The sequence below is a fragment of the Sus scrofa genome, chromosome 1 (assembly GCF_000003025.6).
Source record: "Sus scrofa isolate TJ Tabasco breed Duroc chromosome 1, Sscrofa11.1, whole genome shotgun sequence".
Lineage (NCBI taxonomy): Eukaryota > Metazoa > Chordata > Mammalia > Artiodactyla > Suidae > Sus > Sus scrofa.
In genome coordinates this window covers 255,882,159-255,904,571 of record NC_010443.5, presented here as the reverse complement: position 1 = coordinate 255,904,571, position 22,413 = coordinate 255,882,159, and the positions used below count along the sequence as shown (strand labels likewise).

At 43.3% G+C, this 22,413-nt stretch overlaps 1 long non-coding RNA gene across 1 annotated transcript in view; it reads right to left on the bottom strand.

The window, feature by feature from the left end:
• Positions 255-22,413, bottom strand: part of LOC102161373 — a 167,733-nt gene continuing 145,574 nt past the window's right edge. Inside the window, exon 5 of the long non-coding RNA XR_002337430.1 lies at positions 255-672. This is a non-coding gene — a long non-coding RNA (uncharacterized LOC102161373). The remainder of the gene's footprint in view (positions 673-22,413) is intronic.

Below are 22,413 nucleotides of genomic sequence, written 5' to 3'. Positions count from 1 at the left end.
AGCATGATAATGGGAGAAAAAAGAATGTATACATGTATGTGTAACTGGGTCACCATGCTGTACAGTAGGAAAAAAAATTTTATTGGGGAAATAACAATAAAAAAATTAAAAGTAGTTGGTATCTGGGAGTTCCTGTCATGCCTCAGTGATTAATGAATCCAACTAGGAACCATGAGGTTGCAGGTTCGATCCCTGGCCTCACTTAGTAGGTTAAGGATCCAGCGTTGCTGTGGCTGTGGCATAGGCCAGTGGCTACAGCTCTGATTGGACCCCTAGCCTGGGAACCTCCAAATGCCATGAGTGCAGCCCTAGAAAAAGACAAAAAACAAACAAGCAAGCAAAAAAGAAGTGGGTGCCTGTTATTATGTACTTTCTTTGAATGTCGGTTTCCTTATTCCCCTCCCTCCTCTGGAGCACAATTTCCTAAGCACAGTGTCAGTGCTAACATTCTCTTTACTTTTGGCCCACAAAGAAACCTGCGCCAGATCCGCAGCCCGCAAAAGATGTAATGGACAGGATGTAAGGACCAGGAGGTCTGCTTTGATCCAGATCACAGGGCAGTCAGTTTGGGGAGCAGAACTGACAACCAGATGGAAATGGTTCCTCAGAAGCGAAGCGGACTCTCCAGTTTAGAGTGAAGCAGAGGTTGATGACATGGACTTTGATATCAGCCTAAATGAAAAAAACACAAAATCCGGTACTTGTATTAATTTAATTACAAATCACGTTAAATCACAATTACAAATTACAAATCAGGCACTCTGTACCAAGCCCTCGGAAAGAAATTTCACACTCACTAGCTTTGCGAACCAAGGCAGGCCAGCTGTCTCAGGAGCATAACAGTCTACTTCAGGGTGTTGTCAGCTTTGTAGGAAACAGTGTATTGACAGTTCTGAGAACAGTGCCCAGTGATGGCAGCTCTGATGATTTGGCCTCTATGTGTGACCCCTTTACCTCACTTGACTGTTACAGTGATCTGAAGCGATATTTTTATTACCGTGAATAAATTAAAAACTTAAAGGTAAGGGATTCGAACTGACTCACTTGTATTTCCCACCTGTTCTCTTGGGCCACACAAGGTACCTACAGGGCAAGTATGGTGATAGCAGGTATTCACCAGGCCTCCCTGAAGGAGACCTAAGGATGGCTGAACTGTGCAGGTGGTTCGGGAGCTGCACAAGAGCACATTATCCCAAATGTCTCTCCATCCTCCAACCAGTGAGTCCTAAGTACCCTACATGGCCACGTGAATTTGCTGGGCTTCCAGGAGCTGAATGGAAGTGGGAAAACTGCCACTTGGCCTCAGCCCTAGGAAAGTTCTGCCACCCCTTACTGCCAGCCAAGACGCTTGTCATATTATTCATGCATGTGGTATCTTCCCCAAGAAGTGTTGACTCCCCAAAGGATGGCATGGTACAGGCACTGGGAGCCCAGAAATCCAGATCATCAGTGGAAAAGTCTGGCATGAATTTGGGGGCCTTCTGGGTTCATCAATGCAGGTTGATTCTAAGCAAACCAAGAATGGTCTCCTAAGGCTGGTATCCCCTGGTCCATCCATCAGTCACCCCATGCCAGCCCAACACAATGATAGACACTGAAGAAAGGAGGAAGGGTGTTGGTCTGCTCAGGCTGCACAACAAAATGCTAGGTGGCCTGAGTGACAGACATTTATTTTCTCATGGTTCCAGAGGCTGGGAGTCTGAGATCAGGGTGCCTAGTCAGTTTCTGGTGAGAGCTCTTTCTCTCTTGCAGAGCGCTGCCTTCTTGGTGGAGAGAGAGAGGGACAAGCTCTCTGGTGTTTCTTGGTATAAGGGCACTAAACCCAGCATCAGGGTCCCCAACCTTCATGACCTCTAAACCTCATCACCTCCCAAAGGTACCATCTTCAAATCCCATCACATTGGGGGCTAGAGTTTCAACATACAGATTCTGATGGAGTTGGGAACATAATTCAGTCCATGGGAGGTGGTAAACATTTGGTTGCATGTGGAGTCTGATCAATTTTCAATGAGGTATTTAAGGGAATCAACAAACAAACTAGGAAATGCAGAAAAGAGAAATCAGCATAGTAAAGGATCTTAAAATCATATTACACAAGAAAAAAATAGTAAATCAACCATAAAGGAACTACTGGGGACCTGTATTAGTGCAACAGGAGAAAACGGGTACAAATATGAAAGTGCTAACAGAAAGATACAGGAGCCCTACCTACAAAATTATTAGGGTGACAGTTAAAATTTAACATGGTAATTATAAACATTCAGTGTTTTTATTATAATTTTAGGGTACATGTTCCATGGTTAGAGTGTCAGTTGCAAATAGCATAGGTGATGATTGTGAGTGACCAATGCGCTCATTTTGTAATCAGCACGCTAACATTCAACCTTCTGGTCAACCCTTCTAGTAAAACTCAAATTATTTGGGCAAAACTTTTTCTTTAGTTTGCACTGACAGGTGAGCAGCCATACAGATCTGTTCAATATTGACCTTCTGTGGCAAATAAAACAAACCCCAAGTGAACCCTTTTACCAGGGGCCTTTACTCCTTTGGTTGAGGTTAAGAACCCTTTTCTATAAACCCTTTTCTCAGAAAAACACATTTGTGGGCAAACAGTTTTAATGATGTATAGTTTCAGAGAGAAAATGGGGTCATGGTGCTCAGTGATTGCTTGTTGAATGACTGAATGACTAAAGGATGAAAACTGTTTTAACTTGGAGCAAGGATATTTCATATGCATAGTTGCATACCACTTTTTCCTTCTGAGGCAGAAGCTCTTTCTACCTTGTGACATTAATTGGGCTTTCTTGGGCTATGCTGGGTAGGTCTGGGTCAATTCTACTCTTTCTGTCTCATTCTGCAGCCCAGGCAGGCTAAAGGAGCAGTGAATACCAGGCCATTTGCTTATAGTGATGACAGGAGCAGAAGACAACCTGTCATGTCATGCTGATGTTGACTAAAAAAATATATACACACGACCTAAAAAGCTGAGAGTTATGATTTATTTGGTGGATAAAACTCAGGACTTAAGCCCAGGAGGCAGCATCTCAAGTAACCCTGAGAAAACTGTTCCAAGGAGGTGAGAGGGGAGCTAGGATATATAGGAGTTGTGCAAGGAGGGGCAGGTAGTAGGAACAAAAGATTAATGCTAATAAAGGAAAATTGGATAGCTCAAGTTAAGGAATTTAGCACTTTTCTTTGTATGGGAAGATGCAAGGTCTGGGCTCACCGAAATCATTCCTTTGATATGCACCTCAGGTATCTGGGGCTGGTAACCAGTGTTTTCACATCCTGAATTTCCTTGGGGCTTACCTTGGGAGTGGCTGCAGTCTGATGGCTGCTAAAGTGGCAGGTTTCCTTCCTGAGTTCCCCTCAGGGCTCACCAGCTCCACCTGCTGGAGGCTGCAATCCCTGATGACTGTGACATCCTTTGTTTATTGATAAGCCCAGCAATATTTTATTTCTCATTGATGATAAGCCAACAGCCCAAAATCACAGAGTGGAGTATATACCCAGCTACCAGGAGGACAGAGCAAGGGCATAAATGGTTAAATGAAGACTCAAAACCGATAACTCAGACTCCCTCCCTTCCATTTACTCCATGGAACTTCCCAGAGCTGGGTTTTGAAGGACAAGTTGAAGGAAGCAGAGAAAAAAATTAGGCAAAGGAAACAAAAATGAAGAATTAGAAATATAAGCAAATGCAAAAACAGAAGCAAGAGAGAGAGTGTATGAGAGAGCGTCTGAAAGAACAAAAGGGAAAGGAATTGGGGATAAATGTTATCGGTGTTTGAGGCCCTTTTTGTTTGTCTGTTATTTGTAAATTCCTTGAAGTTCTTGGTCCTGACGAGGGAGCCAGGAAACCTAGACTTAGTCCCAGTTTTAATCTTGTGAGAACTTAGCCCAAGCTCTTCCCGCTTAGTCTTGTTTCTCTGTTTGAAAAGATGAAGGATTGGTCCAGGTGAAGTCAAAAAGCCCTTGTCACTTTGAGAAAGTTCTAATGTTCTAATCCATTGGGAACCAAATGAAGCCATTCTGGGGGTTCCCCTAAAGAACTGGGAGAGAAGGAAAGAAAGAGTTATTAACCAGCCATGCTTATGCCAACATAGCAATGGAGACCGGCGATAAATAGGATGACACCTTCCAAAAGAGAGTGCAACCAGTCTGGGAAATCCATGCTGAGATGTTCCCTCCAGGTTGGCCCTGGAAATCCCTGGCCATAGAGCATTCTTCCCTCCAAAATGTTGAAGAGGCAAGAGAAGGGCAAGCCTCCTGTTGCCAAATACATAAAGGCCATTCCAGTTAGTTAATGGAATCCACAGCTTGAGAAAAGAGCAACTTGTTTTGCAAGCACTTCTAGGGAGTCAGCTCCTCTGTTTCCATTCACACCAACTGACCTCAGGTCAAGGTCGGCCTTGGCCAATGCTGCCAATAGCCAGGGCTAACAAGGCTCCAGGGGAAAAGCCTTCAAAGAGTCCACAGATATTTCTTACTGTTTCTGCCAGTGAGACTTTTGACCAAAACAAAGCGAGACCGCCAGGTAGGGCCTGGCACTGGGAAGAGCACAAATGCTGCATTAACGACCACGGGACTGTGGACACTTCCACAGGCTGCCCTTTTGAGGTCTGGACAGGCCATGGGGCTGTGCCAGAGGGTGCAACTTCTACCTAAATTCTCTGATGAGTTAGGGAAGCTGGGAAGTTGGACAACCTGCTTATCATCCCCCAGCAACAGGCACCACTGGAAGAGATCTAGGTCTGGCTCTGAATTGGCCACCCCGCTCCTGTGTGATCATGTGCAGGTTACTCTCCCTCTCTGGGCCTTGGTTTTCTCACTGTTAAAAGAAGAAAGTTGGATTGGCCGTGATGCTTTGGGAATATAGACCCATGAGCTTTGCTTTAAGCAGCTAATATGCAGCTGAAAATTTACTTGCAGTTGGCGTGTGTGTGTGTGCACGCATGCGCATGCGTGAGCATGTCCTAGGTATGTCCTAGGGTCAGTTCAGTCGGGTAAACCTGGATTAGTCATGCTGCTAGGTTCAGGGGGTAGACGAGGTTCCAGTTGGTGGCAAGACAGACCTGTAAAAGGCCTATCATAGTACAATGTGCAGGGAGCAACAGGGAAGCTACCACAACTGATTGGGAGCTGGAGAAATAAGGCAGGGGTAGAAGGAGACCCTCCTACAGTGAGTGGTGGGAGGGGAGGCTGGAGGAGGGGCTTGCCAGTAGGAAAAAAAAAATTCCTGAATTGCCCCATTTAATAATGATGGGTTGTCTCTTAAAAAAAAAAAAAGGTTGGGAGTGGCTGGAAGAAAGGATAAAGGAAGGCTTTCCAAGACAAAAGGCAAAGCAGAAGGCCTGGAAATATAAAAGAAAGAACACAGCATGAGATGGCACTAAAAACCCTCTGATTAACTCAGTGCCAATGCTGTTGGAGTGTAAAATAGAAGGAAATGAAACAGTGGCTAATTTGGGCTCACGCCAATATCATCTCAAAGAAAATCCATCCATCATCTTCCACTAGACCACTCTGCTTTTTATTTCATTTTATTTGGAAATGCCTCATAAAATATTTTGATGTACAAAGTGTTACAAAGAATAAAATAAGCAACACCATACCCTTACCATTCCATTTAAGAACTAAGACACAGGAATATAATTATGGAGCCTCGCAGTCCCCACCCCGAACACACCCAGGGGAGCAGATGGATCTGTCAAGCTTGGCATCATGGTAATTAAACTCTCAGGAATGGGACATAAAATTGGAATTTTAATTTATTAATTTATATTGCAAAATCTGTCACATGGACTGGACTGTGACTGTCCCTGAAGTCAGTACATTCCTTCCCTGTACCAAGCTACAGGGTACACCACATCTTAGTCGAAAGCCAGCTTGTCAGTTAACAGTGAGAAATTCCAGGCAGGCTCACAAGTTTACTCTTTCCCAGTGGCTAGTTCCTCATGAAAGGTCAAATTATAGACAGATGTTCCCTTTTTAAAATTCAGAGACAGATGAACCAAAAATCTAACAGCACGAACCTGGGGTAGCTGGATTCATATCTTCCTCCCTCCTGCCTTCCTCCCTCCCTCCTTCCTTTCCTTCCTTCTTTCCTCCTCAGTGTCATTTTAAGATAAAATATAAAACACCTAGTTAAATCTGAACTTCAGGTAAACAACAGATACATTTCTGGTATAATTCTGTTCCAAATATTACATGAGACATATTTATTTAAAAAAAAAACCATTCATTGTTTATCTGAAATTCAACTTGACCTGAGCTTTTTATATTTTTCTTTGCTAAGGCTGGCAATCATATACTCCTTTGACAGCTGTCTATTGAGAATCAGTGATGCATCAGTGAGTGGGACATCTTGCGTATTCTCTTGCTACGCAACACCTGAATTCCCACATTATGTTTTCAGGGATTTCTACCTTTCTGAATCCTGTCTCACAAAGGCAGAATGCCAAGAAATCAGTTCTTCAGGGCCCTCTGAGCTACGCCCCAAGCAGGTCATCAGCTTTACCAAGGAGATTCCCCTTTAATAAACTTGATTGGGAAGAAATCAGTAACTATGGAAAGAAGTACCGCTCAGGGTCCCTTTCGTTGGCCAGGGTGGTCTCAGAGGCATCCAGCTCTTGGTGGTGGGAGCACTTTAAGATCAATCTGGAGGTTTTCTCTACAGGGTACTACTACCTAGGGCAGCAGGGGGCCAGAGGTGCCCCAGTCATCTCAGGAATGCAGCAGAGTTTGGAGCCTTATTTTCTGGAAGTTCAGGCCTGAATATGATTCTCTATCAACCATTACTCTCAACAGTACTCTGAAGGGTAGCCAGGACTAGTTTCTGTTACCTACATATATAAGCATCCTCTTTATAGTAAGAGCTGTATCACTAATGAACACACTCAGGCCCTGACCACCTGCTACTTATAGAATCATGGAAGACAAAAAAAAAAAAAAAAAAGGAGTTCCTGTCATGGTGCAGTGGTTAATGAATCCAACTAGGAACCATGAAGTTGCAGGTTCAATCCATGACCTCACTCAGTAGGTTAAGGATCCGGCATTGCCTTGAGCTGTGGTGTAGGTCACAGACATGGCTCAGATCCCATGTTGCTGTGGCTCTGGCATAGGGTGGCAGCTACAACTCCGATTAGACCCCTAGCCTGGCAACCTCCATATGTAGCAGGTGTGGCCCTAGAAAAGACAAAAAAAAAAAAAAACAAAAAAAACAAAAAAAAACCAGAATCATGGAAGAGGAAGATACTAATTAAATAAATACAGAATTATACATTGTGATAATTTATAATTATCCCTGAGAAGACAGCTACCTCTAAACACGTAATAATAGGGGGCATCTAACATCAATTTCAATTCTGTAGCAGCCCCCAGGAGGATGATACAGAATGACTAAGACATTTCTCTGAGGGCAGCGGGAAGCCCTTGTAAGGTGTTAGGTAAGAGTGTAGCTGCTCTGATTTTTTAAAGTGCACTCAGTGTATATCCTGTATCTGCATTTGGTCCAGATGCTCCCCCAACTTCCACACCACCAGTAGCACCCAAGCGTGCTCTGTACTTCATCACTCACCTCCAGAAAGTAGGGTATGGAAAAGCAGAAAACAGTTAACTTTAAAGAGAAGAAAACTGGCAAACATATCCTTAACCAAATGAGCAAGGTTAATGTCACCAGCTTCTCTAGACAAAAGGCTTGTGCCTCCCCCCGCCCAGACACACACTCAAATGCCTATTTGAGTTGAAACCTAACCCTCAACATGCTGGTATTTGGAGGTGGGGCTTTGGGGAGGTGATTAGGTCCTAGAGCTAGAGCTCTCATGAATGGGATTACTGCCCTTATAAAAGAGACCCCAGATAGGTCCCTTCCACATGAAGAGTGAACCGGAAAGTAGGCTTTAACTGTAAGTTGAATTCGCTGGCACTTTGCTCTTGGGCCTTCAGCCCCCAGGGCTATGAAAAAAAACATTTCTGTTGTTTATAAGCCACTCAGTCTGTGGCATTTTGTTAGAGAAGCCTGAGCAGACTTATGACACCAGCAATAGGCCATGCTAATAATAGGTACCTCCTGATGTGATGTGATAAAGAGGCAACTTCAGCTGGACTCCTTCCCCCAAATCCATTCATTTACTCTAATTGCGGGACCAACCTCAGACAAACTCAAATTGAAAGACATTCTAGGAAATACCGTCCCTCATATATTCCTCAAAACTGTCAGGCATGCAGGGTGAGGAAAAAACGTAGACACTGTCACAGAGCAGAGGGGACTAAAGAGAGGTGCTGACTAAATGCAATGTTGTCTTGGATTGGACTCTGAAACAGAAGGAAAAAAGATGTTACTGTGAAAATTGGTCAAATCTGAACAAAATCTGCAGTTTAGTTCACAGTTCCTACATCAATATTGGTTCCTTAGCTTTCCCATTAGGGGAAACAGGCAAGAGATCCACAGGAACTCTGTGCATTTTGCAACTCTTCCGTGAAGCTAACATTATTCAAAAATTTTTTAAAATTGAAAAGCTAGAAGCAGGGAAACTTGTTAATTGACTATTGCAGACAGTTGTCCAGACAAGAGAATGGGCTAGTGTGGGGGCATTAAGGTGGCTGAGAGGGGTGAATCAGAGCTTTGCTTTTGGAGGTAGAATTGGCAGTTCCAATATGTCCTTCTGACATTAAGGAAAGGCTTTCCAGCCATATGCAAGGCTTGCAAACAGAAGCCTTCAACTGGTCAGAACTTTACAAAAGTAACTCAGTGCCACGGCAACACATACCAGATGTGTACATGCCTCAAGCCCTGATAGGTTTCCAATCCTTCAACTCCCATGGAGAATAATTTTTTTTCCAAGTCCCAGAAGCTGTTTCCCTAAGCTTCTTATTTAGTTGATTTATAAATGTTTGGTTTTTCATTTGCATCGAATAAATTGTTCCCAACAGTGAGCTGGTGATTCAGCCTGGGTGGGAAGCTTGCTCCTGTCCTAGGGGCATGTTCTTGCTAATTTGTCATGCTGCACTATGGCCTTAGGAATCCCTTTATTTATCCTGCAGTTAACTAGAGTAGTTCTGACTTCAGTCCTTCAAGGCGGGGTGGAACTGAAGTGTCTTTTGTTTGTCACTGCAGAAGGATTTTGATGGATCACTGTGGAAAGAGACCCTAGAAGAGGAAGAGTATATATGGGCAGAGGTGGGGAGAAGTGAGAGTGGGTGGGAGAGGGAGGAGGACACAGACTTGGCAAGTTTTCCTTAGGTCCAAGGTTACATTTTCAGGGGGTTTGCAGGTCATCATACTGTTTGAGCCATGAATTTCAACATGGTTACTAGGTAGAAAAGTAAAGGACTTGATGGCTAGGAATACTGTGATATTCGTAAGTATACTCCAATAACAAAAGCCAAGCTAGACAACCTATGTTTTTTGCTTCCTTGTCCCTTCTCTTACCCTTGTTCTATGAGGTTTGAGTGAGGCCTTTCCCAGCCCTTGGTAAACAAGAGATTCCCATCCTCTTGTCCACACTCAAGGATGCACTGTGCTGTAGGATGGACCACGGAGGGCGATATTTGGAAATTTTGCTGAAGATATTGGGAAAGAGACATTCATTCTTACACTGAGATTAGTCATTAGTGTACCAATTGAATATTAGAAGGAGATGGTGATGAACAGTTAACAAAGACTGAATGGAACCATATGATGGTGAAACAGTTAACAGGTTGTAGCCTGACATTTTCAGTGTCCAGCTTTACAACCTCAAGTTCTTGCCTTATCAGGTTCAAGTCTTTTGGATGATAAAACAAATAAACCTGAAAGCAGAGTATGACAGGAAGGCCAGCTGAGGGCTGATCACCCTGGATCCAGCCACACCTAAAACCAAATATGATTCCTGGTTACTATACTGGCCTCCAAACTTGCTTCCTTCTCTTCTGCCATTGACCCACCCCCACCCCAAGGAATCCTTTTAAGCCTGAAGCCCAGGCACTTCTTGTCTCTGCTCAGAACAGGCAGGTGGCATCCTTCTGACTTGGCGTGGAAACCACAAGTCCACCATCTCTCTGACTTCTTCACTCCAGCCCCTTGAGCTGGTTTGGTGTTCCTCAGACACACCAGTCTCTTGCTCCAGATGGTTGCCCTGGCCTTTCCATTCACCTGGAATGTTTTTCTCCTGGATATCTTCATGGCTTACCTCTCACCTCCTTCATCTCTTTGCCCAAATGCCACCTTCTCAGTGACGCTTTCCCTGCATCACTGTACCTAAAATTGCCACCTGCTCCTTGAAGGAAGGATATTTTGTTTGATTTTGTTATTTGTATTTGTTTGGTTTTGCTTTATCTCCAGCGCCTGTCTGTGCTCAATAAATGTTCGTTAAATAACAAGTGCTAGAGGGTGAATATTGAATGAATGAATGCACAAATAAATAAATAGCAAAGTTCCCATTGTGGCACAGTGGAAATGAACCTGACTAGTATCCGTGAGGATGCAGGTTCAACCCCTGACCTTGCACAGTGGGTAAAGGATCTGGCATTGCCATGGGCTGTGGTGTAGGTGGCAGACTCAATTTGGATCTGGTGTTGCTGTGGCTGTGGCCCAGGACGGCAGCTGCAGCTCCAATTTGACTCTGAGCCTGGGAACTTCCATATGCTGCAGGTGTGGCCGTAAAAAGCAAGCAAATCAATCAATCAATCTATCTATCTATCTATCTCCCTGCATTACTGACAACTGTCCATTGCCCTGGGATAAAGTTCAGATTCATTAGCACACAGTGCATTCCAGAATCTCTTGACTCTCTCTTGAGCTTTACCCCTCAAAGGCAAGCACACCACAACTCACCTACATTCACAGTCCCTGTGTCTCAGCCACACCTAAATACCTACTTAAAGTGCGTAGGAAACTCTTTTCTGTCTTCAGAGTCCATTGTGAAGTCTTCTTCGGCCTGTCACATTGTCCCAAAATGAAAAGAGTAGCTGTCATAAGGCTCCTCCAGCCCCTCATTTTTCTCCCCTTTCAGTATTTACCATCTTATATTACTTTATTAAAATTTTCTGCTTCTAAGAGGTCTCCGCAATGAGAATGAGACTGACAACCCTGGGAACAAAAGACCTATTTTTCTGGCCACTCTATCTCCAAGCCCAACACACTGAACACATGTGTCTACTTTTCTTCCCTAAAAAACACTGCCCCTTCCTCAGATAACCTGTAAAGTCTCCAGCTTTACCCCACTTCAAGCCCTTGGCTCATCTAATCTCATTTGCTCATGTGTCAAATAAAAGAGGCAACAATAAAAAAAAAAACATTTCTATTCCTCTAAACAAAGCAAAACTCCAAAAGTTCGAATGCCTTTAATGTAAAATTTCAACTTTAATATGTATCTTTCCATGTGTTTGACTTGAAAACTGAGATGAGTCATTATACACATTAAAAGTCACTTCTATTTGGTTTATACATAACAGTCATATGAATAGTCATGGTTTTATTGAGAAGAATGAAAACACCAAAATACAACAAAATGTCCAGTTGGCCTAGCCCCGCCAATAAAAGTCTTGCAAGATGCAAATGGTATTAACGGGCTCCATCAGACGAAGTCCTGAGGAGTGATTACCTTTCCTTCTTGGAAGAGAGTCCCTTTGCCCCTGGTGCAGCCTCTCCTCTCGAAGCCTTTGATCTGTGCTCTCCCTTAGTTGTTGAGGGCATTGGGGACACTGGTTCAGATCACACGCTGATGGAACAGCGTACTTGAAAGCCAGCACCCAGAGATGAAAGTGTTCTGCAGACATGCTGGGGGAGGAAATGGCTCTCCCTCGTGGGTGTTGCATCAAAGAAGGAGGCGCTAGAGGATGTCAAGGAAACAGGGTCAGTGTTCTGAGGTCTCAACTTCTGCTCTGGAAATCCTATCAGCTGGGCCATCAATTACCTCTGTTTCCCCTTCAGATCTTTGGCTTTGTCACAGAAAAAAATTTTTTGACAGAATGGCTGGGGAAGGGGGTGTACGAAGTGACCACATATGTTCCGGGGAAAGAAGATTCTGAGTGGGCTTGCTGCTTTGCCCCTGCCCTTCTAGGTCTTGGGTTCATCCAAATCAGTCGAAGAGGCTTATACCCATGGCTGGCCTATCAGATGTGTCGAAAGCTTTTTCATAGTTGAAGTTTCCAGTCTTTGTTTCCAAGTTGGTGATGTGTTGAAAAGTCTCCTTGGGATGTCTGTAATTTGTTCTTAGAAATGCGTGAAAATCATTTAGTCAGTTTTATAACCGAAGCAAGAATGAGACCTGCAAGTTCACTTCTCTGATTTTGATTTTTCCAAGCTGAAGTTTCATTGTCCTTTGATAAAACTGTCAGGAGATCAATATTTAGGGGGAAAAAAAAAAAAAGGTCTTATGTTTTCTCCAAGACAGTTTAGCTGTGGGAAGTATTTATATTCTGTGTTTGGGAATAAAAAGTCAAATCACTGTTACAAAGCTACAGTGATTTGTGAATAATAAAAGATGCAGTTACTGGTGGTTATTAGATACCAAACAAATATTTTCCCTGTTCTCTTCATCGTATAGGAAACTTAAATTTCCTAAACCAAGAATAAGCCAAGTGTCCCCAAGCCCTTCCTTTTAGGGCAGCTTTCTCTTTTGTATATAAGTGACATAACCCAAGCCCCAGCAGCGTACAGGGGAAGACTTGCCTATTGCCCAAGTGTTTCTGAGAACCCCTGGGAAGTGGTTATATGTTCCACACATCTGTCTCTCCTACCAGGTCAATACTCTCAGATTCTTCTTCACTTTGCTACTTTTTCTCTCTGTTGCAGTTCTTTCTTTTCAGCTATGTGTGGAAAGAGCCATCTCACTTTATTTCTTTAAGCACCACCAAGAGGCACTCAATTTTGTCAGACTTTACCAAGCCTGGCACATGGTTAGAGGGAAGGACAATGCAGAAAAAGAAAACCCAGAGTGGAAGACCAAACATCTCTCCCCCTGGGTGCACAGCATTTCTCTTTCCAGGGCATCCGCTGTGGCCCTCTCTCTCCCTAGCAGATGATCTAGACCCTCTTTTGAGATGTCATGGAAAACTCCCTTTCTCCAGTTGCCTCTCTATGAATCTCAAGCCTCAGCCTGCAATCTCCTAGCTCTAGCAGAATAATAAAATATATATATATATATATCATAATAATTCTCAAGAAATATATCCTGCTTACCACAAACACCATTTGTTTGAGAAACTTAGAGTCTAGGCTGAGCACAGATCTTTCTTATTACCACTTGGGTTCTAAATGTTGCGCAGCACAGGAAGTGAGAACGGACTCCCCTGAGAGCCCCTGCCAAGCAGTAAATTTCATCTTTCTCCAAGAAAGCAGAACCACCCACAGACTGACTTTAAGGGGGTTTAAAGGGAAGTGTGAAGGGAATACTGATCCTGTGAACAAGCAGACTTCTAAAGGCAGGAGTTTAGGTTCTGATACAGCAGGTTTCACAAGTCAGACTCAGACTTCGGCCTAATGAGACCTTTGGACAAGAAAAGTGGCGTTAGCAGTCGCGATAGGGCATCTTCCAGGGCTGTGGGGTCTCAGAGGAGCAGCACTGTGTCTTACAAAGCACCAAATACACTAAGGCTGTGGCTTGGGGGTTAAATTCCATTGAACCTCTTGAGTGTTGACACTTGGCAATCTAGGAATTCCTTTACTGAAAACAAAACCAAACCCAAACATCCCACACTACCAGAAAACCACATATTCTACTTCTTCAAGGCCCCAGTGGCATCTTGGAGACTAATGAGTTCTTATGAAATAATTTCTCTCAGGAGTTAAAGAAACATTAGACAATATTTATTTTAAGTATCTATTAGAAATTAAGAAAGGAAGGTCTCTGAAAATACAGAATGGTGGGGAGCCCTAAAATAATGAAACAGTTGAAATGTAATTTAGTATATTGTGCAGAATGCCAAGATAATTGTGCATTTTCTGGAAAACAAATTCTAAATTATTTTTTACCGTTATAATTAAATTGCATTTTATATCAAAATTGTTACACATTTATTGTAGCATAGAGTAATACTAAGGAGCATAGATTAGTAGAAGCAGAAAATCTACTTAAATCTCAGCTCTGCCATTCCCTTAGGCATATTATGAGCCTCTCTCTAAGCTTCAAATTGCATTATCTGTGAAGTGGGATTATTGTGATAATGAAAGAAATGTAATTAAGTTAGAACACTCAATAAATCTAGTTGTTATTACTGCAAATGAAATTCAGAAAACTCAAGAACATTTGAAGAATAAAGGCTATCTTTTATTCCACTGTCTAAATCCAACCCCAATTAAAACTGTAAGGTTTAAATACATTTGTTCCAGGATGCACGTATGCTGGGGGTGTGGTGGAGTTTCCATTTCAGAGATACAGATTTATTCAGCATCTAATACATGGTCTTTGAAAAGCTTTATAATTGGAGTGTATGTTAAATATCTTTTTGTGTCAGTAAATGTCAGTGTAATTCATCATTTTAACAGCTGTATTTTATTCCATTAAATGGCAAGGACAATATTCTACTAATGATATTATTTATGAAATGTACATTTTTATTTTCCTCTACTACTTACTCATTATCATTTTTATAACCACACACAATTAAGATCGCTCTGTAGTGCATTTTTAGCATCTGTCCTGTTATTTATAGAAATATAACTTTGTCAGCAAATGTATTCCTTTACATGTTTGACAGATACCATCGACGTATTCTCCAGAATTTGTACTCTCTGCGTGCTGTACAAGAATGTCTGGGAAACGTTCCCTCAAGGCCAGGCATTTACCTGAGCACATGAACTCTCCAAGCCCTGATGCCCTGGAGTGCAGAGCACTGGTTCTGGCTGTATGCATCCTAGTCACCTTGTCGGGACTATTTAGCCAAGTCAGAGCTTCTCCTGGATGTGTGATTCTAGGGAACCTTCTTCCTTAAAGTTTCTTGGCCTCAATCCCTTTGCTTGTAAAGTGGGGATTAAATTTACACCGTGGTTGAGAAAATTAAGAGATAATAAAATACGTAAGTCCTGATTCATCACAGGCACTTAATAAATACGTACTCTTTTCCTCCATTCTTTTTGTAAACTGTGAGGTTTTTATGCCATGGTGCTTTGTAAAATGTGGGTGCTCATAAACTTATGCTGCTATTTGAATCCTTTTACTCCTGAAAAAAGTATTAGTACATGGTGGATCAAAGAAGATATGCATGTAGTTAGTTATCCATGGAGTTAGAGTAGAAGAAGACAGAGGAGGAAGAGGAGAGAGGGAGGAGAGAAGGTGAAGAACTGAATTTTGAAAGCAGGGAGATCTACAGTAAAGTCTAGCCCTATCTTTTACTAGCTGTGTGATTTGAGGGTTTGTTTGTTTGTTTTGTTTTGTTTTGTTTGCTTTTGAGGGCCACACCTGTGGCATATGGAGGTTCCCAGGCTAGGGGTCAAATAGGAGCTACAGCTGCCGGCCTACACCACAGTCACAACAACGGAGGATCCGAGCCTCATCTGCGACCTACACCACAGCTCACGGCAACACCAGATCATTGACCCACTGAGCAGGGCCAGGGATGGAACCCACATCCTCATGGATCCTAGAATAGTTCGTTAACCCCTGAACCACAAAGCGAACTCCTGATTTGAGGTTTGAAGTTTACTTCTTTGAACCTCAGTGTCCTGATTGCTAATGTGCAGGACTTCTCAACTGTGTTCTTGTGTGGATTAATTTCAAGAGTACAAATAAAGTGTTCAGAGTACTTCAGGCAGACGCCAGATGTCCAATTAAAGGCTGCTCTGATCTGTTGTTGCCGTCCTCCTGTCCTTTGTTGACATGACTATTCCATCATTATGTCTATCGTTAAGATGATTAAACATTGCTTCCTATGGTTAACTCTCCAAGAGACCCTCCTGGCTTAGCACACTAAATCTAATGTGCCTGCAGTGAGCCACTTGAGTGTCATTTATCTGTTCATTCATGAGAAAGGGTAGAGCCACACATTGAATTTACATCTCCGTTGATCCCGGGTGGATAGTGACTGAACACATAATCCATGTTATGGGCTTAGGAATCAGGAGAACTCAGCAAGGAAACTGAACCTTTTCTATCTTTTACTTTCTGCAGGCAATCTGCTCATCATCCCTTGTCACAGCCATAATTTTGTACACATGCTAATGTCTGTCCCTTTATTTTACTGACGTGGCTGTTTGCTGGTTTGTTTCTTGTATTTTGTCACAAAAGGAGAAAAGGATGTAAGACCAGATCTTGAAGCTGGAATAGATAGTGGCAGACGCACTCCATTCCCTGGAAGAGCTGGTAATAAACGAAGTCTTTGGGGCAAGTGCTTTCTGACAGCTGCATCATAAGAGAATTACATAGATGAGATGAAAAAGAGGGGTCTTTGGTTTTTGGTTTTTGTGTTTTTTGCTTTTTGTTTTTTTGCATTACCTCTGACAGCAAATTCCCCAGACTATCTAGAACACAAAAGAACCACAAGGGGTGAAGAGATATTTTATACATGAGTCTTCCAGGCCATTGTCTTCTATAACGCTGATAAGGAGGCTTAACTCCCTCTTTACAGTGTCAAAACATTTTAAAGTAAATTATTTAGGTGAAAGTCCCTTTAAAAAGTCTGTGCACATCTCCGATGATCTTAAACTTATTTAGCTGTTTGTTGGTTCAGCAACCCAGTGCTGTATTGTGGGGGAGGTGGGCTTCTTTGTCTGCTTTGCTTTTCTTTTTTTATCTTGTATCCTCAAGCTGTCAAGTCTTCTATTGACATTTTCACTGCTTCCGACAGCACCTCTTTCTTTTCCAAGTGGCTTATATTTAATCTGCTGAGATATGGAGGGGGGGAAAAAAAGCAAATAACCAAGCTTGCTAAATAAAGTGTGTTTAATAAGATTTCACGAGCCCCAGAAGGCGAGTCAGAGTTTGTGCCTTCATTCATTAAATTCCATCTACAAATATTTACTGGGCTTCCTTGTGATAATCCACAGGCTATGACTTGTTCTAGGCAGTAAGGCACATGGTTTGGGGGCTATAACTTTTTTGAAAAAGTATATTGCCATTTTCAGGAACCTTTGAAAATGTCTGCGTCTGTGGCCAAGTTGTGGATGGTCAATCCAGTGACCTTGGGACCTCTGAAGACTTGGTTAATGACTGGGCCTCTCTGCCTGTATACGTGTGGATTTCCACCTCTCCCAGAGCATCAACACACATAATCTTTTGTTTTGATCCTGCATTTGAGGTAAGCAAGGTCAAAACGTTTATCCACTTCTTACAACACAGGGAAAGAAGACTCAAAGTGTGAATCATGTCAAAGCCTTTAAAATATCAGACTAGAGTCTACTCTCCACTTAAGCTAATGCCTGTGCTTTGTCCCAGCCGCCAAGAAGAGTTTTTAGATATCTCATCGCCATGCTTAAGATCCCAGAGTGGAAAGAGCACTGGCCCAAGATTCAGGAGACCAGGGTTCTAGTTTGAAATCCTCAAGGAACTCAAAGCAAGCACCTCTGGGTTTCGTTTCTTTCTTCTCTGTAAAATGAGGCCCATCACATCTGCCTCATATAATGAAATAATAACATACTTTCAAACACTGTTATTAAGCCGGGAACATTACCAAGCCCTTCTGCAGCATTGGGCCTGACCAAAGATGGAACAAAATCCTTTCCTCCATGGTAGCAGGGTTTACAGACCTCCCTTCCTTCAGGTGGGAGGCCTTTGCACCAGAATAAGTGTGTGTCCCTCCCATGCATAGGATACCCACTTATGTGAAAGGAGACAAGCAAAGACAGGAGATGGCTGGGGGGTAGCTCCTTCCCCGTCTCCAGGAACCGCCCTTCTCACCTGAACCTCTGAAAAAGCCTCCTTGCCTAGCCTGATTCTGGCCCTCAGGACAGCCACTGCCTGTTGAGAGAGCCTTCTGCAGATGCTAGGGTCGTTAGCAAGTGTGCTGCCTTACGGATCTGTAAACAGACCTTTCAGTGCTCCAGAGATGCTCCTTTCTGGGTCAGAAGACCCTTTATCAGCACTAGGTTAATAACCACAGTGGTTACAACTTGCATTCTCACTGTAAGCCAGAGCATTGTGCTCCATGTTTTATCACCATCACTGATCCTTAAGGACACGAAGAGTAAGAGAGGTTAAGCCACACTGATAAGGACTCCATCTAGAAAGTGACAAAACCAGGATCCACACCTAATTCTGGTTGAACTCAAAGCTGATTTCCTAAACCCTTATGCTGCTGTGCTTTTCCCCACTGGTCTGGGTTGATTTTGCCACACTGCGCAGCATCTGCAGTGATGTGGAGAGTCTTGGTGATGCCCTACATTTTCTGGCATCCAGAGGCTCTTCCTGGTGTGGCCTGGTGACAGTCACTTCAAGTCTGAGTCTGTTCATTCACCTGTCAGAGGGAGGTGATACTAGTACTGGCCCTTCCACCTTAACCACCAACCCGCTGTGAGTGATCCTAAATAATGTCCCTAGTATAGAACCTGGCACATAAAAGCCATGTGGCTCCGCCTTTCCCCTTTCCTATGTCCAAGGTGAGAATTATGCTAGTTTCTTGGGGAAAAGTTCTCTCTCTGCCTCTCATTAGGTCAGTTAGGTTTCGGACTTCGGGAATTTTCCGATAAATGATATTTGATAATTCACAAATTTGATGGACAAAAGGGGATAGATAGATAATATAATGGTGAGGGAGTTAAATATTTTTCAGTGATTGGTGTAGTGTATTATGTTCTATTTTAAAAATAATTCTTGGAGTTCCCGTCGTGGCGCAGTGGTTAACGAATCCGACTAGGAACCATGAGGTCGCGGGTTCGGTCCCTGCACTTGCTCAGTGGGTTAACGATCCGGCGTTGCCGTGAGCTGAGGTGTAGATCACAGACGCGGCTCAGATCCTGTGTTGCTGTGGCTCTGGCGTAGGCCAGCGGCTATAGCTGTGATTGCACCCCTAGCCTGGGAACCTCCATATGCCGCAGGAGTGGCCCAAGAAATAGCAAAAAGACCAAAAAAATAAATAAATAAAAATAAAAATAATTCTAACAAATAGTACAAATGCTGGAATGTTCAAGGAAGCCTTACCACAAATATCTTTTTAAGAAGAAGGAAAGGGGAAACCTATTTTAATTATTACTGTGCTCTTGTTGTATGGTCGTCTTGTTTTCCACAGCCAACAAACACTGCAGGGCCTTATAGAGTCTCTACCGAAAGCATCTCGTGTTCTGCTTGTGCTGTGATGCCAAAAAGTGTGACAGTACATAGCTGTGATTCTGAGCAGCTGTCACTGGGAGAAGAGGTGAGTGATATGTGCACTGCTCTTCTTGCTTTGGAAAATCAAAAAGTAAATCTCAACAGTCACTAGTAATAGCACTGAAAAATAGAGAGTAGGATTGGGAATTTTTAAAAAATGTTCTGCTTAATTCTTTTTCATAGTTTCCAAACATATTCGAGCCACAGGGCAATGTGGTTGGTGTGGGGGGCAGTACAGTGTCCCTCCATGGGTGCTGCAGAAGGGGTAGAGTTTAGAGGTTTTAGGGCCAGGCCTGGAAAGGGTACCATTACTTTGGGATAAAACTCAAGTATGTTATGCTAACCTCATTGCAAAAAGAGAATCAAAAATGTCTTCTTGTATGTCGTTGACTTAAAAAATACACGCGCAACCTGGGAATTCCCACTGTGGTGCAGTGGGTTAAGGATCTGGCGTTGCCACGGCTGTGGTATAGATCACAACTGTGGCTCGGATTCAACTCCTGGCCTGGGAATTTCCATGTGCTGTGAGTGTAGCCAAAAAAAATAGGCACAAACTAAAAGCTGAGAGTTAAGTTTTACTTGGGGAAAAATGAGGACTGTAGCCCAGGAGGCAGCATTTAAGATCACTCTGAAATACCACCCCAAAGAGGCAGGGAAAATATAAGGATCTATGTGATTTCAGTGAAGGGGAGGTACATGCAGCCAAGCACACATTTAATGGAAGGCTGCTCTTAGTCTCGTGAAGGTTACTGCCAGTCACTGGGAGCAGACAACGCCATGAAGGATTTTAGCGTTTTTCCAGATATGAGGAGATGCAAAAATTGGGCTCACTAAATCTTTTGAAAATACCTATCTGAAGACCTGTTCTGCCAGTTTTCCCAGAGCACAGAGTGCCTCACTCCTGATCTCCTAGCTCTGCTCAGGGGCTGCTGTGGCTCATGATTTAATTCATGTAGAGGCGGATGGGCAGCACCAATCTCCAGTTCACAGTGTCTAAGATAAACTTGAAAGTTCCCAGGAATCTATTTGCTTGTTTCTGCCACACACACCTTCTTTGCATTTCTTTCTTCTTCCACCCTGCCCTCATCAACCTCATCTCAAATCAGTAGCCAATAATATAATTTTAAAAATTATAACTAGATGACATCACTTCTGCATGCAGAGGCTCTATGACTATTGCAGAGTGAAAGGTAAGATCATCACAATGACTGATACGGACCCACGTGACTTGGCTGGGATCTTACTCACTACGACTTCAACTACTCTCTCCCTCACTCCAGCCATCGCAGGCTCCCTAGGGCCTCTTCCTTTGCTATGTACTCTGCCTGTAAAGCTCTTACCCAGATGCCTTTATCTCTTAGCTCCATCAAGCTCAAATTCACCTGTTTTCAGCGAAACTTACCATCAACATCCTATTTAAAATATTAGTCATCCCTTGACACAATACCTCAGTTCCCCCTCACGCTGCTGTCTTTCTTCCAGATTGCTTACCACCTTTACTCTAACATTTAAACAATTTTTTTTTTTTGGTCTTTTCAAATTTTCTAGGGCCACACCCTTGGCATATAGAGGTTCCCAGGCTAGGGGTCTAATCAGGGCTGTAGCTGCCAGCCTATACCACAGCCACAGTAACGTGGGATCTGAGCCGCATCTGCTACCTACACCACAGCTCACAGAAACACTGGATCCTTAACCCACTGAGCAAGGCCAGGGATTGAACCCACAACTTCATGGTTCCTAGTCGGATTCGTTAACCACTGTGCCGCGATGGGAACTCCATAAACAAGTATTTTGATTACCGTCTATTGCCTGTGTCCCCTGCCTCCCAGGACAACAAGCCCCCTGAGCGGGAAGCCACACTGCCTAAGCTAGGGAGTGGTGGTGCAGGAGACAGTACGCATGTTTTATTCTGCATCTGGCTTCAGGGGCATACACTTCTGTCCACCTCGTTCTGTGACATTACCCAAGTGCCTAAAAGAGTGCTTGCAATGTGGCAGGTACTCAGTTTGCTGAAGGAATGAATGAATGAGTTAGAGAGTTATGTGGCTAAATGGAACCAGTGGACCCAATGAAAAGGCCCTAAGACTTTATCTATGTTTCAACATAGGTTCAAGTCCCAGGCTTGGCGCTTAATAGCTCTGGACTTCGGTAGATGTGCTTTGCCTTTGCAGTGCTCCAAGTTCTCTCCTGAAAAATGAGCATTCTCAACACGTCCATCACCTCTGCCTCTCAAGGTCACCATGAACACTGCAACATTGAGTAGGATATTTTATGAAGGGAAATCATTTTAACAACAGAAGCACTCATTAACATTATTTATCTAGGGAGAAGATTTGGTTACTCTGCTTCACAGAAGTTACACAGAAAACATGTGTTGCTCTGATCTGACTTCTGATCAGAGATTGGTAGGGGTTCCTGGAACCATCCCCCAGGGGCCTGCTGCTGTCTGTCCACTGCTTGCCCGCTGCTCCTGATAAAAGCCAGACTGTCCCTAGTTGGTCCCATAGGAGGCGCTAGAGAGGAGGATCAAGGGCTCTCTCTGATACAGCCAGGGCAACCAGAGATGCAGCAGGCCAGAACCATCATCCTTGACCTCTCTGGGCCCTTCCGTTGAAAGAGCCACCTCCTCTTGATCAGGGAACAAAGAATTCATAGCCTTGGGCATCTCCTCCTACTCCATCCCTCAGTGCCATCAGCTTCAACTGAGAGGCTGGGTCGTGTCTGGGCAGATGAAAAATAACAAACAGTAATCCTTAAGAACCCTCCGCTTTCCTTACTGTTCTGGCTCAGGTGAGCTCTAGGAGGTAGAAGCTTTTTTGTGCTCTCTCCATCCTCTGAGAGTCTCTATCCTCAGGTAAAAATCTGTTGACCTGGAGGAGAACAAACCTGCTTCAACTCTGCCCTGGAATTTGAGTGTCAATCCTTCTGGAGGACCTCAGGGTCAAGGTCTTGGTGAGGGGTACATGGATACTTGCCACAACCAGATAGATAGGAATTGTTTATAACTGAAAAGATAATGAGTGTGTAGCTTAAATTTGTAGCTACTACTTAAAACTGAGTGTCTAAAAATGCTTGGGGAAAAAAAAAATGTGTTCTTTCAAACAAGGTTATTTCCCCCATGTGGTTCTATTAATATTACTTATTATTTGATGTGGAAAAAAATACTATTGTGAAGGAGCCGATCTAAACC